The sequence below is a fragment of the Etheostoma cragini genome, chromosome 11 (genome assembly GCF_013103735.1).
Source record: "Etheostoma cragini isolate CJK2018 chromosome 11, CSU_Ecrag_1.0, whole genome shotgun sequence".
NCBI classification, from domain to species: Eukaryota; Metazoa; Chordata; class Actinopteri; order Perciformes; family Percidae; genus Etheostoma; species Etheostoma cragini.
Window position 1 is genome coordinate 26236516 of NC_048417.1, and position 16784 is coordinate 26253299.

Sequence of the window (16784 nt, forward strand, 5' to 3'; positions counted from 1 at the left end):
ACTCTCAATCTTCCTGCAAGTCTTTGCCTGATACTGCCTGGTATACATTTCATTTAGATTCATTGACAGACACATTATATATCATATCAGTCATTCATCTTGAGTTTACAAAAGTTTACACAAGGTAACATGTATTCCCATCTTGCTATGACTTGAAGTTTCAGGTGCAACAGGGCAAGTCACAATTAGAGGTTGGATGATCAGCTTTGAGGGCCGTGTAATCTCTGAGGGCTTCACACCAACATTTGCAAGAGGACTTGCTGCTGTGTTTGCAATCTACTACATATTCAACCTTCAGTATCAAGATGAAGCAGTCTGCACTCTGGAATTCATTCAGAGGTAAAACCCCTTCAGTCCTTGTAATCATTATATGGATATATGCAATTAAATTAATGTGTTTGTAATTTTTGCATGCAATGGTATCAGTACCGTACACATATGTCATTCATGTCCATTCTATTTGTGAAGAAAGACAAAAAATGTAATTTATTTGTACAAAAAACAGTATGTTGCTGCAACCCCACTCTGGTCTTATACAATTTGAATTTCAGGCGCTTCATTGGTATAAACCCAGAGAGAGAGACAAATGCCAAGAGGGACAAGGTTCTCTCCAAGAATAAAGGTGTGATCATCCAGAAGAAGACTTCTGCAGTCAATACACACTTCGCCATGCTACTGAAAAATCTCCTTGACTTTGAATGGAACTTCATTTAGATCGGTGAGCTCTTTAATCTCGCTCTCTTTGTTTTGACAGTCTGGCATTGCCACATTAAGCCACAAGAGAACTGGTATTATTAACTTTATAAGCATAAGCTTGTATACTGTACATGCCTGATTGTACAGTTTATTTATTATTATGATTAAGCTCGTTTGTTGTTGCTTGACAGTGGCAACACTGGAATAATGCTGCAGAGTGGAACAGCGGCTACCAAAATGATAGTCATCTCTCCTGGATCCACGAGAAGGGAGATGTAAAAACACCATCCTACCTCAAAGGACTATTTAAGAGGTAAAAACACAAGCCTACCTCACCAGACTATTTTATGAGGTAAAAACACAAGCTTACCTCACCAGACTATTTTATGAGGTAAAAACACAAGCCTACCTCACCGGACTATTTTAAGAAGTAACCTGCAAATCTAGCTTGCAGTGGCACAGGTGCCTGCCTTTCAGTTTCATCCCTGTGTGTGATGCATATTATTGATGCATATTGTCCAAATGTTCTACTGTACTAGTTTCAAAATGGATTAATACACATTTTTCAAAATGTTCTTAAGTTTGTTTTCCAAATGTTGCCAATTCTGCTTATGTTCAGAATGTTATTATGAAAGTGTATTACATTACATATGTGTTACATACTGTATGTACATTTTTAAGTTGACTTTTGAGGACATTTTAATCTAACTCTAAGTTTATTATAGTCTAAAGCAGACACTACTAGACTGTTTGTTTGCCACTAGAAATCTCTTTTCAGCATTGTCCAACAGGGTTTATTTTCTTTTCTTTTTTGAAAGTAGCAGTATTCATGTTGAAATTGACACTGCTCTTTGAAATAAATATATTTGATTTTTAAGTTTGTATTGATTATTTTGCTCAATACTCACCATAATGCACATTTTAACCAATTGTACAAAGTCCTCAGAATAATAAAGTACATTGCAACTCATTTTAATTGCAATGAAGGAAATATACTGTTTATAAATAATATATTTATTATTGTTATTTCAAAATAATCACAGAAATATTTTGCATTGTTTTTTTATCTGTTTTAGACTGTGAAATCATTTCAGGGTGAATACAGAAATATACAGTATTTCTGGTTTGCAGACTACTACTGTAAAGTCAGTTTACAGTATGGAAAACGTAAAATTACGGTATATTGCTTGCGTCTTTGCTGCCAGCTCTACTGTAAATTACAGAAATACAGAAACATACAGTTTTTCTGGTTTACAGACAACTACCGTAAATTCATTTTACGGATGAATACCGTAAAAATAACAGTAACCTGCTGGCGTCCCTGCTGCCAGCTCTTTACTGTTATTTTACAGGAAAATTATTTACAGTGTAGCAGAACTAACCAAACTCAAAGAAATGCATTCGGAATACAAGGATGTATGTATATGTATGCATATTTATTGATGAAAATGCTACATTCAACGGTCTTCCAGATGATCAGCAAAGTGATGCAGAGGGGACACAACAAGACGACCAAGAAGCAATTACTGCACAAGCTGACCAGTCCAAACAACCAGAAAACAAAAAAGAGGATACGAGACCGGGTCTGGCCCTGGACACTTGCATGCAGAAGAACTTCTTTCAAACGGTAACGGAATATTCAGCATTGCACCGGCCCAAGGAAACAAACCAGTTGGCCAAAGCTAAAAACAATGGCCTTCCCAGTGCAGTTTCCAGAGAGAGAACACATTAGATGAGGTCAGACAAATGAAACTGTCCCCAAGCATGTTCTTCAATGCAATCTGTAGATACCCGTTTTGAAAATGACCAGAGTTACCTATTCTTCTTCCAATTTGTGACAGAAACTCACTTGGCTACAAACAACATGTCAATCCAACTGCAAAAAAGGTAAACCGACCACCAGAGATGGACGGAAAATTTCCCGCAGAATGCTTCAAAATAAAGAATATGTGGAAAAACCAAGATGCAACACGCTTCACACAACCTTTGAGAGGCACTCCAGCCTATTGGGACAACACCCTTAAAGACCTCAATCCTATGGTCAGACAGTTGGGAAAGCTTACCTTCTTTTTGACATGTTCTGCTACTGAAATGAGATGGCCTGAGCTCATAGAGGCATTAAAAGCTCAATAAGGGGAACAAGTTGAGTTTTCTGAGCTCGACTGGAATGCAAAATGTGACATTCTACGAAGCAATCCTGTCACTGTAATGCGGATGTTTGAGAAAAGAGTTGATGCGCTAATGAAAAATCTGATCCTGTCATCCCATCGGATAAATGGAGGACTACTTCTATAGAGTGGAATTTCAAGCCAGAGGTAGCTCACATATTCATTTAATGGTTTGGGTCAAAGATTCCCCTGATTTTGGAGAAGATGATGACGAAGATCTGTGCAAGTTTGTTGAAAAATACATTACATGCCAGATGCCTGATCCAAGTCCAGACCCTGAGCTCCACAAAATTGTGTTGGATTCACAGCAAATTCACAGTCAAATTAATTCAAAAATCATGCAAGAAAGGCACTGTGCTGTGCGGATTTGGGTTCCCTAAACTACCCGTGGACAGAACCACCATCACCCAACCAGAAGCTGATGCTTGTGATGATAACAATGATAAAAATCAAAGAAACAGTGGAAATGATGACAAAAAGCAAAGCAACAGTGAGGAAAGTCAAAAAGTCGGAGCTGCAGGAAAAATGCTTGACATCACTGATCTATACAGTACTAATGTGGTTATGATGAAGCGTGATCCAAAGGACTGTTGGGTCAATGGATACAATGCATATTTGCTGAAATCATGGAATCCTAACATGGACATTCAATAGGTACTTGATGAATTCAGCTGCATCATGTACATGATGTCATATGTGTCAAAGACAGAACATGAGATGAATGAGTTCCTGAACGACGTCATTCGCGATGTGAGGAAGACAGATGTGAATCAACATGATGAGATGAAAACAAATAATGCACTCTAAACACTAAACACTATTCTAAACACAGACAGGTCAGCGCTCAAGAGTCTGTAGCACGGACTCTGAAAAAGTGTTTGCGCAATGTGATTTTTATACAGACTGATGATGATGATGCACTGAAGATGAGTCTCCGCGTGAGCAGGTTAAAATACATGGCACCAGACACAGAAGAAGTGTGGATGTCAGGATTACCTAAGAAATATGCACAGGTACGTGTTTGGCTGAGTTTGCTTTACAGTACAGGACTCTGCATGGACAGCAAACTAAAAGCAAAAATGCCATTCCCCTTCTGAATGACAAAGGACTCGTTCAAAAAAGAACAGTTGGAAAACCTGTCATCATCAGAGTTCCCCGCTTCTCAGGAAAGAAAGAGCCACAAAAGTATTATGGCCAGTGCTAAAACTGTATTTTGCACACAGATCTAATGATTACCTGAAAAACAAATACCAAACATATGAGAAGTTCTACAAAAATACCAAGGACATTGTTAAGATAGTAAAGAAATGCTATGAATGACATGGGAAATGAATGGAGAAGGCAATGGAAACGATCCAAGAGCAAGGGCCAATAATTAATGCGTGGAGCTCTTTTGCACCCAAGGCTGAAGCATGAATCACAATGATGAGAATGAGCAAGACAATGTACCTGATTTTCCATGCATTCCATTGCACTCCATGCTTAAACGGCCAAGAAGTTTGAAACTACCATATCAAGGACTTGGAAATGCATTGGATGAAGTGCAACAATATCAAATGCAGAAAGTCTCATAATAGATGAAAAATTAATAGTTTCTAAGGAGTTTTTTGCCTATGTCCACTGGAGATTGCAGCAGAGAAAAGGCAATAGGAAACCTCTTGGAGTAATGTCCGTCCTAGCAGTAGGCGATTTCTATCAACTGCCCTCGCTTGGTAGAGCAAAACCACTCTGTGTGTACAAGGAGGATGGGCTCAACCTTTGGAAAGACAACTTTGAAATGGTCAACCTGACACAGATCATGCAATAGAAACTCCTAAACAGGATGAGGGCAAAGCAAAAGACAGATGCACTCTGCGTCAGTGACAGAGCTTTGCTCAACCAGGCCATCACTGACGTCCAGCTGATGTCCTACATATCTTTGCAACCAACAAAGAGGTTGATGCGCACAATACTGCAACCATGGCTGCCCTCTATTCTTGCTTTGTAAGCATCAAGGCAGAGGTCTTTACAAAAGACCCCACCACAATGGAAATGATGCAGCAAAGATCCATCAAACGCACAAAAAGAGATTTTCCTGAAACCATCCGACACGGTGTTTGGGTTATGGTGATAAGGAACCTGGATGTGGAAGACGGAATTGTTAATGGGACATTTGGAACAATTGCCAACATAGTGACAGACAAGCAAAGTAGACAATCAACAGTAAGGCTGATTGGACTTCAGTTGGACAGTAAAACTGCAGGACAGAAGTTCCGCCTTAAGATACAACTGGCATCAGATAACTTGGTATACATAGAGAAAAGTGAGGAAAGACTGTGAAAGAAAGGAGTGGTTTGAAGGCAGTTTCCAACAAAGTTGGCATTTGCATGCACAGCTCACAAAGTGCAAGGCATGACAATGCAGTCGGCAGTGGTGTGTTTGAAGCGTGTGCTTGAGTCTGGAATATCCTACGTTGCCATCAGTAGGACAACCTCACTTCAAGGACTGTACATCACTGATTATGATGGAAAAAAAATCTATGCTGATCCTGTAATTACAGCTGTACTTGGGAATATGACACAGGCATCATTCCAGAGCGCAAGACCCTTGTTGCAACATGCGCAGTCAGCAGAACAAACTGGCCTCATTGTCAATAATTCACCACAACATTAAAAGGACTTCCATCTCACATTCAGGACATGAAGTGCCACCATTAACTAGGACTTGCCGATGTGTTGTGCATTACAGAAACACATTTGTCCGGAACCTTTCCCTCAACAAAATTCCAATTGGAGGGATACAAAATGTTTACATGCAGCAGACATGTCTCCTACACCAACTATCCCGACATGGCCAAAGATGGAGGTAAAGTTGCAATGTACTGTAAAAGCCACATCCATGCAGAGGCTCGAAGGAACATGCAAAATGTGACTGATCGAGTTAAAATTACGGCTCCAGTGAGTGCAGTGGTTGCAGCTGTTTACAGACCACCACATTTTAGTCTTGATAATTTTTTACCAAACATGAAAACCTTGCTAGAGGGAAAACAAAAAGACTTGTGTGAAAAAAATCAAGCAAATACCTAGTATGTCAGCATCATCAGCCACAAAGAAAACTAATATTAACCCAGGATGTGCTAGCTCAGTTGGATGAAGCAATTCACAAGAAACCATGCAGAGCTGTATATAAGTCCTCTAATGTGTCTGACAATGCTCCGCTGTTAGTTTTTGTAAGGGACAAGGAGGAGTTCTGAGAAGCTCCGTTAGGTGTCACACCCCTTCAGACCAGTACAAGAGGAGAGGACATCTACCTGGCCATAAAAGGAGATGTTAACAAAGAGGGCAATAGAGGTGAATCGAGTGTTTTCAATAACCACAGATAGAGCCCCTGCCATGGTAGGGAGAGAAAGAAGAGCTGTGGCAAGAATGAAAGAGGACAATCCTCAGTTCATCTATTACCATTGCATAATTCATCAATCGGTCCTGTGCTCCAGCTTGTCAGCCGAGTATGCTGAGGTGATGAACTTAATGATGAGAATGGTTAACTTTCTCAAAGCAGCCTCTTCCCATCAGCATAACATGCACAGGGAATTCCTCAGAGAAGTTAATGCAAATGTTGATGACCTTCTGTTACACAACAATGTAAGATTGCTCAGCAAAGGTAGGGTGTTGTAGCGCTTTTGGTCCATCAAAGGGGACATCGCAGCTTTCTTGGCACAGCTGAACAGCAAGAATGCAACAAAAATTTCTCTCTTTTTGAAGAATGTCAAGAAGATGGATATTGTTGCATTTTTGGTTGATATCACTTCACACCTGAATGAACTGAATTTAGAGCTACAGGGAAAGGACAATTCAGTTTGTGACCAGATGACATCTGTCCGCTCTTTTCAGAGGAAACTTGCAATGTTTAGGGAAGACCCGCAGGAACACTGTGCACACTTCCCAACAGGTTCAGGGTGAGAGAGATGGGTCTTCTTTTGTTGACTTTGTTGGCAGGCTGACAGTAAACTTCAGCAAACGTTTTGACAGCTTTAGCTTCAGACAGCAGCTCACCCTGCTTATTCAGAACCAATTCCTCATCACAGATGTCAGGGGGTTCTCAAAGGAAGTCACACAGCTCTTCAAGTGGGCAACTGCTGGTCGATGGTCGATCTCCAAGCAGATGTGACCTTGAAAAAGCATTTAGAAAAACTGATCCTGCCACTTTCTGGCTTCAAATGGTCTCAAAGACCGCTTTCCCAGGTCTGAGGAAAGTAGCCGTGTACATCTTTACCATGTTTAGCTCCACATACAACTGTGAGGCAGCTTTCTCCACAATGAACATTATTAAAAGCAAATATTGATCCAGGCTCACCAATGAGCAACTACACATGTGCATGACAATGGCCCTGACACCTTTCTAGCCAAGATTTAAAATCCTGGCAGGACAATCAATGGCTCACTTCTCTCACTTAGGAAGAAAAAGTAGGGCGGTGGGATATAAAAGAGTACGAAAGAGAAAATGAGGTGTTAAAGCTGTTGAGATTTTAAAATGTGTTAAAACTTAAGATGTGAAAGGGAGATACCTAAAAACTAAAAGGGAAACTCAAACTATACGTTTTGTTTATATTTTTTACATGTAACTCTTTATTTTAAGATGGACATTTTCAGTTTTTTTATTTATGATCCCTACAGTTTAATATACAAACTGACAATAAATATTATTGAAATGTACTTTTATTTTGACAGTAGTTTGTTGACTAGAATACTTACATGTTTTTATTCAACTATTAGGCTGTGTTATTGAATGATAACGCAAGTTAGTCATTGTGATGTTGCGGACCTTTGCTTGAGAAAAAACCTTCTCTAACTGGACCTCTTAGCCTTTTAATTGAATACTAAATGTACAACATGAGAGTGCAAAGAGACTGGTTCCACAAAGGTAGTCAGTGGCATGGCGTGACATTAGAAATACTTTTAAGTACTAATGTCACAGAAATCACTGAGAGTGAATCTTGTGTTTTGGATTTTATTATCACACTGCCGGTAGTCTATATCCACAATGTTCCACTTCCGGGATTGCTCCATTGCAGCTGAAAACTTTTAGCCAAATGCCCGTCCCCTTCCTCTTTCTCTGTGTTGGTGTTCTAACCTCTGGTGAATTTCTGAGGATGATGGTTAACTGCTCTGCAGGGTAAATCCAGGCAGCTTTCTGTTGACGACTAAAACTACTTTTGACAAACACATGTTCCAACAAAACAAGTTCCTTCCCAAGGCTATTTTGTAGCAGTACCGTGGCTCCGTCTGGCGCTTAGAATTGCCCATGACCATCGTCGACGCTCTCTGGAGCTCTGTGCGCCGCTGTTGCCTTTTCGGTTCATAAAAGTTACCTGGATCCACAAATAGGTAGAAAATTACTACAGATATTTATTAAATCTTACACTGATACAGCAGAAGTTGCAATGGATTATATATAGTTATCATCTGGAGTGGGTAGTGCATGCTTGAAGCCAACATTTACAGAACGTTATCGTTGTGCCTTGTGGATAGTCATGTCATGAAAGTTATCGTTGTAGTTATCATTTTTGGTATGAACGGACTTTATTGCCCATCAAGCTGTTGGAAGGCTTTACATGTGGAACCTCTGGCGAAGTTTCATTTACAGATCTTTATTTCCTACCAGCGCCCTGTTGTGGGCATGACAGGAGCAATGAAGAAAGATGTAGGGGGCAAGTTAAAAGTCACTACTGCATAAACAGCCTATAAAGTTCTACTCCTTATTCAGCATTCATGCTAAATTATATTGTTTAATTGCAGCTTGGTAGTAAATGTGCTTTTAAAGATCCTGACCACAACGCCCCCAGTTTGGCTAGAAACTGCAGGTCATCCCTATCTCGCCTCATTTACTATTAAAATGATGTCTCACCTGTCCCCACAGGGGGCTGCCAAAATCCATGAAGATACACCACAGCCACTGATTGATGGGCAGACCAACAAAGCTGAATGGTTTATCACCAAACTGAATGATGATCTACAGGAGGAAAGAGATGTGACATCATACAGGAAATCTTCAACAAAGATGGATATAGTAATAGAAAAGAAATATGAAGCCAGAAGAACTCAACAGTGACCGCCCTCTTTTTGAACTGCTCTGGTCCTTACTCAAATGCTCCATTGACGTTTCAGAAATTGCTTTTATAAAATTGTTAAGCTTGGAACTAATCCAATCAGCTAAGAGATGACCATAAAAACTTTTGTCATTGTCATACATTTTGATTAAGGAAAAAGGCAAAGCTATAAGACTGTATATGTACATAAACAGTCACAGTGGTAGCAGCTCGCTAGCAGTTCACGGGTGAAATAAACATTTCTATGGTAACAACAAGCTCCACCAATAAGGGATTGTGGCTGTTGGCTTCCATAGGAGCATATATCATCGTTTAACAATCTCGTAGATCGTAGCAAGGCTACTCTTAATGGTTTTGACATTATGATTGTATTATCAATTCATATAAAGAAAATGAATGGTATTTTCCTAAATTACACCGTTGAGCTTTATGCAGAAGTGCTTTAACAATTAGGTTATGGCACAGTGGTCCATATACATTCAATTTTACAGTCTATGGTAACTTTACACTGTGACCCTGACCAGATGTGATTGCCTTGCGCCTCACAGGTTACCTGTATGAAAACGGTTCCCAGGAGGATGCAGCAGAAGATGAGGTTGTAGATGCTCTCAAACACATTCCTCTCGCCATGAATCTTGCGGGCGTTGATCTTGTTCGATCAGCATCAGAACAAACACGTTGAACACCATGGTGTAGTGCTCAAAGGACAGGGAGTGGAGGGGGACGTCCCTGGCACTGTCAATATCAAACAGCTTCTCACCTGTGAAAGGGAAGGTCAAAGCACCAGTGCTTAGAGACTACATTTAAAAACTAGCCTTTTGGCTAATTCTGACATATTTCCAGCAATGTTCATTAATATGCATTGTCCCTGTCAAATGTATTTATCAATAGAAAAATATGTGTTAACTCAGTCTTAATGTTTTTAAATACAAAATTCCAGTCATTTAAAAAAAATAAATAAATGCATTTACGATTAGTAAGTAAGTGCCTTGTAATTAGGATATTTTGATGTTTTCTATACAGTTTAATGTTTTTTAAGGAATTTTTACGTGAGCCTGCGTTTGATAATGTAGCTGTGGTTGTGTTTGCTGATCACAGAAAAGCAAGGTGAAGATTACAGCTAGCTGGTAAACGGCGTGTCCAAGGATGTTCTTCAACATGGTGCGGGAAATGAGCGCCTTACGTACAGTTTCCTGAGCAGAAGCTCCTCGGTTGGCTGCTCGGTGGCGAAAGCGAGTGCAGCAAAGGTGTCCATGATGAGGTTGACCCACAACATCTGCACAGCTTTCAGGGAAGAGTCCTTGAAACACACACAGACAGACAGACAGACACACACACACACACAAACACACACACACACACAAAGTCTATAAGCAGAGAAACCACAAGCTCCATTTTGGCATTTTACAACTTTTTCAATTTAAAACATCGGTTTTGATAAAATGTACTTGATTTAACAATTAAGTATCAAAAAACCAAGGAGGACACACTGTTGGATGCTCTCCTCCTTTGCTACTCTTTCTTCAATGTTTAACAAATTTATCTCTTTTTCTCCCTGACCCTGTCTTTCTGATTGAGCAGCACTGGTTGAAGCCTGAAAATATTGTAAACAAATTAACTTGTTTGTGCGGGATGCTTCGCGACAACACATCTACCGCCGAAAAATCATGTCAATCAACCAGAAATACATGTGCGTTTGTTTATGAATTTTTGAGAGACGAGCGAGAAAATGGCTACGACAAAGGAAGTGGTAGATTATGATGAAGACATCCTCCCTCCCAAACTCCTCACATCTTCCACCCCAATGTCACTGCCCTCGCTGTCAAAATCCTCCTGTCGTAGCCATTTTCTCGCTCGTCTCTCAAAAGTTCATAAACAAATGCACATGTATGTCTGGTTGATTGACATGATTTTCAGCAAACTACAGTACATTATGGTGGTCACATGGCTTTAAATGGCCAACAAGACCTGCCTCATGTGTATTTGAACAAATGACAGTGCATTCTCTGCTGCACGCGTCATGAAAAGACTGACAAATACAAAATGCTGCGCCACGCAGCAGCCGGCAGGAGGTTTAGAGTTGCGCAACGCAGTAACCGGCGGTAGATGTGTCGTCGCGAAGCATCCAGCACAAACGGGTTAATAACATAATTAATTACACTGCTCAGATTGTTCAGCTTTGTTTCCGACTGATACCTCCAGTTCAGGCTGGTCCTCATCCTCAACGTGGGCCTTTTTCAGTCGCGGAAAATACTTTTTAATAATCATCTGGATTGAAACAGCACTCATTCAGTGTAAGAGTAAAAAAATCAAATAACCTTTATTTGTTTATTTGATTCACAGCTGCTACATAGTGTTTTGACCCAACTGCAATCTCTTGTTTGCTGAGGGCCGGGTCGGGATTTAAGATTTCTTGCCAGACCACTAATCTTATCAAACACCGAAGCAAGCCGACAGTAGAGCTACGCCCACTTTTCTACAACTTCCCAAAGTTGCCTGTGGTCAAGGTAATGGTTAAACAGCACTCTTACAATTACTCTTTTATATTTTGTTTAGAAAAAGAAGCATGTTAAAAATGTTGGTATGTGTATTTAATTTAAATTTATTTTACTACTTGGGATTTTGCACAATAAAAAATAGTTTAGATTCTGTAACTGTTTAATGCATTCTCCTTCATATAACATTGTATAATGTTGTGGAGCCACCCAAACCCTTTACTACACATGATGACATTGTTATTTTTATATTCTGACAGTACTGAATACTGACAGTAAACTAAGCCATTATAAACCTATATAAAGACCCAGTCAAGCAAAAGAAAAAAAATGATGTGATATACCCATAGACCGTTACAATAAGTGGACAGAGCATCCGGTTTCGAAAAGTGCCACCACTGCGGAAGTAACTTAAACCTGCATTCTATCTGAATTCCTGCAGAGGGCGACACGCGTGGTTGCAAAAGAGGTTGGTTTCAATAGAAGTCTATGGAGAAATGAGCCACTTCTCACTTGATTTAGTAAACATCTTCATAATGAGTTTGTGGTCTCGATCGCTAGTTTGAAGTATTTTGCAATACAGAATGATGTTCATTCTTTAAATTACGGTCTCGTTGATTTTAAAATCGGCAATAAAGCCGGGGGTGTTTTATGGCGTGGTTATAATGTGATTGACAGTTCTCGGCCTGTCAATCATGACAGAGTGTTAGCAAAGCCCGTCCATGGCACGTAAACTTCATTTTGGCTACGTTTGACTACGTTTCATCGCTGTGGCTGTGACACTTTGGTCGGATAATAATGTCTTGTTCAGCGTTTGAGTGTCTTGCACGGCAAGACACTCAAAGGAATCGGCAGTTCAGTTTTTCCGGTAAGTAAAATTAGATTTTGTTTTATTACAGTTTTTCGTTAGCATCTCAATTAATATCAGTTAGCTAGCTTCTAGATTGCACCTTGCTAAGCAAGCTAGCGGGCTAACTAATAATGCTAAACACAGACCGTATAAACGCATACAGTCTATGTATAAACGTATTAAAATATATTTAATGTTACAGTCAAATACAGTAGGTATGCACCGATCTCGCCTGTGATCTATTGGTCTGTAATAGGTGGTAATAGTGCTAATTGATGCACATGTAATCCAATCCAATCCAATCCACTTTATTTATATAGCACAATTTTAACAAACACAAGGTTTTCAAAGTGCTGCACAAAATGATCATACAGAATAAATAGATAACACAATAAAAGCACAAATATAATAAGGTATACTAAAATAAAAACAATAAAATGCACTAGCGGCATGTGGTAACGGTAAACACATAAAATCATCACTCTACCTGGTGTTAAAAGCCAAAGAAAAGAGGTGGGTTTTAAGAAGAGTTTTAAAATGAGACAGAGAGGAGGCCTGTCTAATGTGCAGAGGCAGCCCATTCCAAAGTTTTGGAGCTGCGACGGCAAACGCACGGTCCCCCCTGAGCTTAAGCCTAGCTTTAGGCACCGTCAGGAGCAGCTGGTCAGCTGACCCTAGGGATGGGCTAGGGTTGTAGGGGTGCAGCAGCTCAGAGAGGTAAGGGGGGCAAGGCCATTCAAGGCTTTAAAAGCAATTAAAAGAATTTTAAAATGAATCCTAAAATTGACGGGCAGCCAGTGGAGTGAAGCTAAAATAGGCGAAATGTGCTCATACTTGCTAGTGCCTGTTAAAAGACGTGCAGCAGCATTTTGTACAAGCTGAAGACAAGCAATGGAGGACCCGCTAGCCCCCATATAAAGTGCATTACAGTAATCCAGCCCAGTGGTCAGAAAGGCATGGATTACTGTCTCAAAGTTTTGTCTCTGAAGGACTGGTTTAATTTTTGCTAGCTGCCTTAACTGACAAAATCTAGACTTCACCACTGCTTTAATCTGGCTGTCAAATTTAAGTTCTGAGTCCACTTTTACACCCACATTTTTTACAATCGGCTTGTGCCAAAGAACCCAAATCAACTTGGGAGGAGGTCAGAGAAGTGCCACCAAAGACCATGACTTCGGTCTTTTTTTCATTAAAATTTAGAAAGTTTAAGGACATCCAAGCCTTAATGTCCTGTAGACACTGTAGCAGTGGGTTCACAGTGTTAGAATCTGATTTTTTGAGGGGGACATAAATCTGGCTGTCGTCCGCATAACAATGGAAAGAAATGCCATGTTTCCTGAGAATAGAGCCAAGTGGGAGTAGATAGAGAGAAAATAAAAGAGGGCCAAGTACCGAGCCCTGTGGAACCCCACATGAGAGAGGAGCAGTGGAGGACACCGAGTCATCAAAGCCGACACAGAAAGTCCGATGTGACAGGTAGGACCTGAACCACTCCAGTGCTATGCCACTGACGCCCACCCACTGCTCCAAACGAGCAATCAGGATTTCATGGTCCACTGTATCAAATGCAGCAGTCATATCTAAAAGTACAAGAACAACACAGTGACCAGAGTCAGTAGCTAAAAAAATATCATTAAAAACTCTTAAAAGTGCTGATTCTGTGCTGTGCAATGGTTTAAAACCGGATTGGAACTTTTCGAGAATTGTTTGTTCATTTAAAAAGTCCATGAGCTGGGAATATACAATCTTCTCTAAGATTTTAGAGACGAAAGGCAATCTGGAGATAGGCCTAAAATTAGACAAAATAGTAGGATCCAGCCCAGGTTTCTTTAATAAAGGCAGCACAACTGCATGTTTAAGATTCGCAGGAACAACTCCAGAAGACAGGCTTCTGTTAATAACTGTGAGACAAGGTGGCCCAACAGTGGTAAAAATCTCCTTAAAAAATTTAGATGGGACAGTATCAGCTGGAGAACCCGAGGGCTTCAGATGACCCACAATGTCCTGCAGAAAAGGCAGTGTCACAGGCTCAAAGCTGTCAAACACAGCAGGGCAGGGGACAAACACCGAAGGGTCGGAAGCAGAAGGTGAAATAAGTGCTCTGGTAGAAGTGATTTTATCAATGAAGTAGTTAAGAAAATTCTCACACACAGCAGGAGAGGCCTCAATTAGAGTCTGTGGTGCATTCAGAGCAGAGTTGATAACTTAAACAACACGCGGGGTTTACAACCGTTTAGAAGAACAATATCAGAAAAATATTTTCTTTTAGCCTCTTTCACAGTGGCTTGGTAATGACGCCAGCAATCCCTCAGTATTTGAAAAGACACTTGCAATTTGTCCTTTCTCCACTTTCGCTCAGCTCTTCGACACTCCTGTCTGGCAGTGCGGGTAGTTTCATTCAGCCAAGGCTCTGATTTGGCTTTCTGCTGCCTGGTCTTTAATGGAGCCGCAATGTCTATAGCAGTTTGATAGGTGTCGATAAACCATAAATTATGTTCATGGTAACGTTAGCTTAAAATCAAAGCCTGATTTAACTAACGTTATATTGCAAATTCATAAACCCTATTAGCACGGGATGAGATCATTGTGGAACAGCGTGTGATTTAGAAATAACCCCTCACATCTGAGTTTCGTGTGGCGGATTTGTACGTCAAACGTAGCCCTGCTTTTGACTCAAATATATGTATCCCGAAAGTTTGGGCAACGTTATCCGGAGGTGGGCGAAGGACGGCCGGGGCGAGGCCTGCACACCCCACCCCAGTTGGAGCTGCGGATCTTTCTTGGCGAGAGGTTACAGGCACGAACCCTATCACCCTTGCCGCGGCAGCACCCACACAGCATCACCGTCACCACACGGACAAAGCTGCGGGCGGGAGCGCGTTGACTTGGAGACGGAGGTCTCCGGGGGGGGGAGTGGGTGAGATTTTTAGCGATAAAATGGCGCACATGAAACAATTAGACATTATTGTAAAGTTACGTTGGGGTATGACACTATATTATCTATTAAATATAAATTTCAATCATTTTCATTACAGATGCATACAGCAGATGTGCTGCCTTGTTAGTGTAAATTGATAGTGTATACACCTTCGGGATGTATGAAACATGAATTTCTTTCCTAACAGACTTCCTTTCGATTATGCCAGGCTGAAGCAATGGTTGGTGAACATGAGGAGAGATACCAGCAGATGGAACCACGAAAAGTCCCGTCTGCAGTTCACACTTTGAGGAAGATCAGTTTTTTAGAGACAAGCAGGTATTATTAATTTAAATGCATTATTTAGTGTGTAGAATTAATTGTGATCTACCGTGCCTTAACTACATGTTTGTCTTTTACTGTAACTACAAAGGTATCCAAACTGAAAACTGAATGATGAACTCCAGATGGAAGACCTGGTGTAAAGAGCCTCCAGGAGGAAGACCTGGTGTATAGAGCCTCCAGAAGGAAGACCTGGTGTATAGAGCGGTGTATTTGGTGCCATTTCATCTGGATGTGGAAACCAGACAGCGTTGACCACATCTAAAGTTCTCAAATATGTTTTGATTATAATAATGCCAGAAAATCAATTTTGGCTTCTTCTGCTGAAAGGATGGACAAACTTTTAGCACTTGGTAGTTAGAGGTTCAAGTTATTATGGTTGACTTAGTTTCTGCTGTAGTTTGATAGGTGATAGTAGTAACTGTTACGTAAACGTAAGGGTCGTAATAGTAACATTAATTAGTTGTGTGGATTAAAACTTTTATAAATATTAAACTGGAATAAAATAATGAAAATGCTCTAGCAGTCTCCACATTCACAGGTAAATGTATTGCTGGTAATTTCACATAAAGGGTCTTGTATATTTTATGTATTCATGTACTGTTAGAATAAATATTGACATTGCATGTCCTTGTATGGTTTTTAGTTTTCATACTTTAAAAATGTCAGTAACTAATGACTAAATCAAATGTACCTGATACATTTGATTTAATCATTACAGTTACGGCAATTGAATAAGTTGTTTAATTCTCCTTTGCAATTTGTGATCATACGCTAGGATTTTACAATAGCCCTGCACAGATTAAACAGCACCTAGTTCCTTTTCCATTACCTACCAAAAACGTTCAAAATACACACAAGAAAAGCAAGTATGGTAACATTTAAGTTATATTTATGTGTATTAAAGCCCAAATGAAAAACACTTTTAATCAATTACAAATTCTATGAAATTACCAAAGTCTTCTTGTATGACTACATTGCTGGATGTTCCTATTATAGTTACTTCAGAAAAACAACAAATGTAGCTTTAGAACGACCTTTATTTCACATTGAAATGGGCATTAACTTGAAAAAAATTCATAAACCAAAAACTTAAGATTTTAAAAAATTTATGAATTAAATACTGTAGTTCACCTTTTACAAGAGTAAATTACACACATAAAACACTGCTGTGGGTTAAGGTAAAGGCAAACTTAACTGTCACCAGACATGTCTGCATAATAAAGAGGAT

The 16784-nt window shown here is 40.0% G+C and overlaps 1 long non-coding RNA gene across 1 annotated transcript; it reads left to right on the plus strand.

Moving 5' to 3' along the window:
- LOC117952713 lies at positions 1-979 on the plus strand. The gene is made up of 4 exons (XR_004658481.1): positions 1-40; positions 159-339; positions 552-718; positions 888-979. It is a non-coding gene; the product is annotated as an uncharacterized LOC117952713 (long non-coding RNA).
- The last annotated feature ends 15805 nt before the right edge of the window (positions 980-16784 follow it).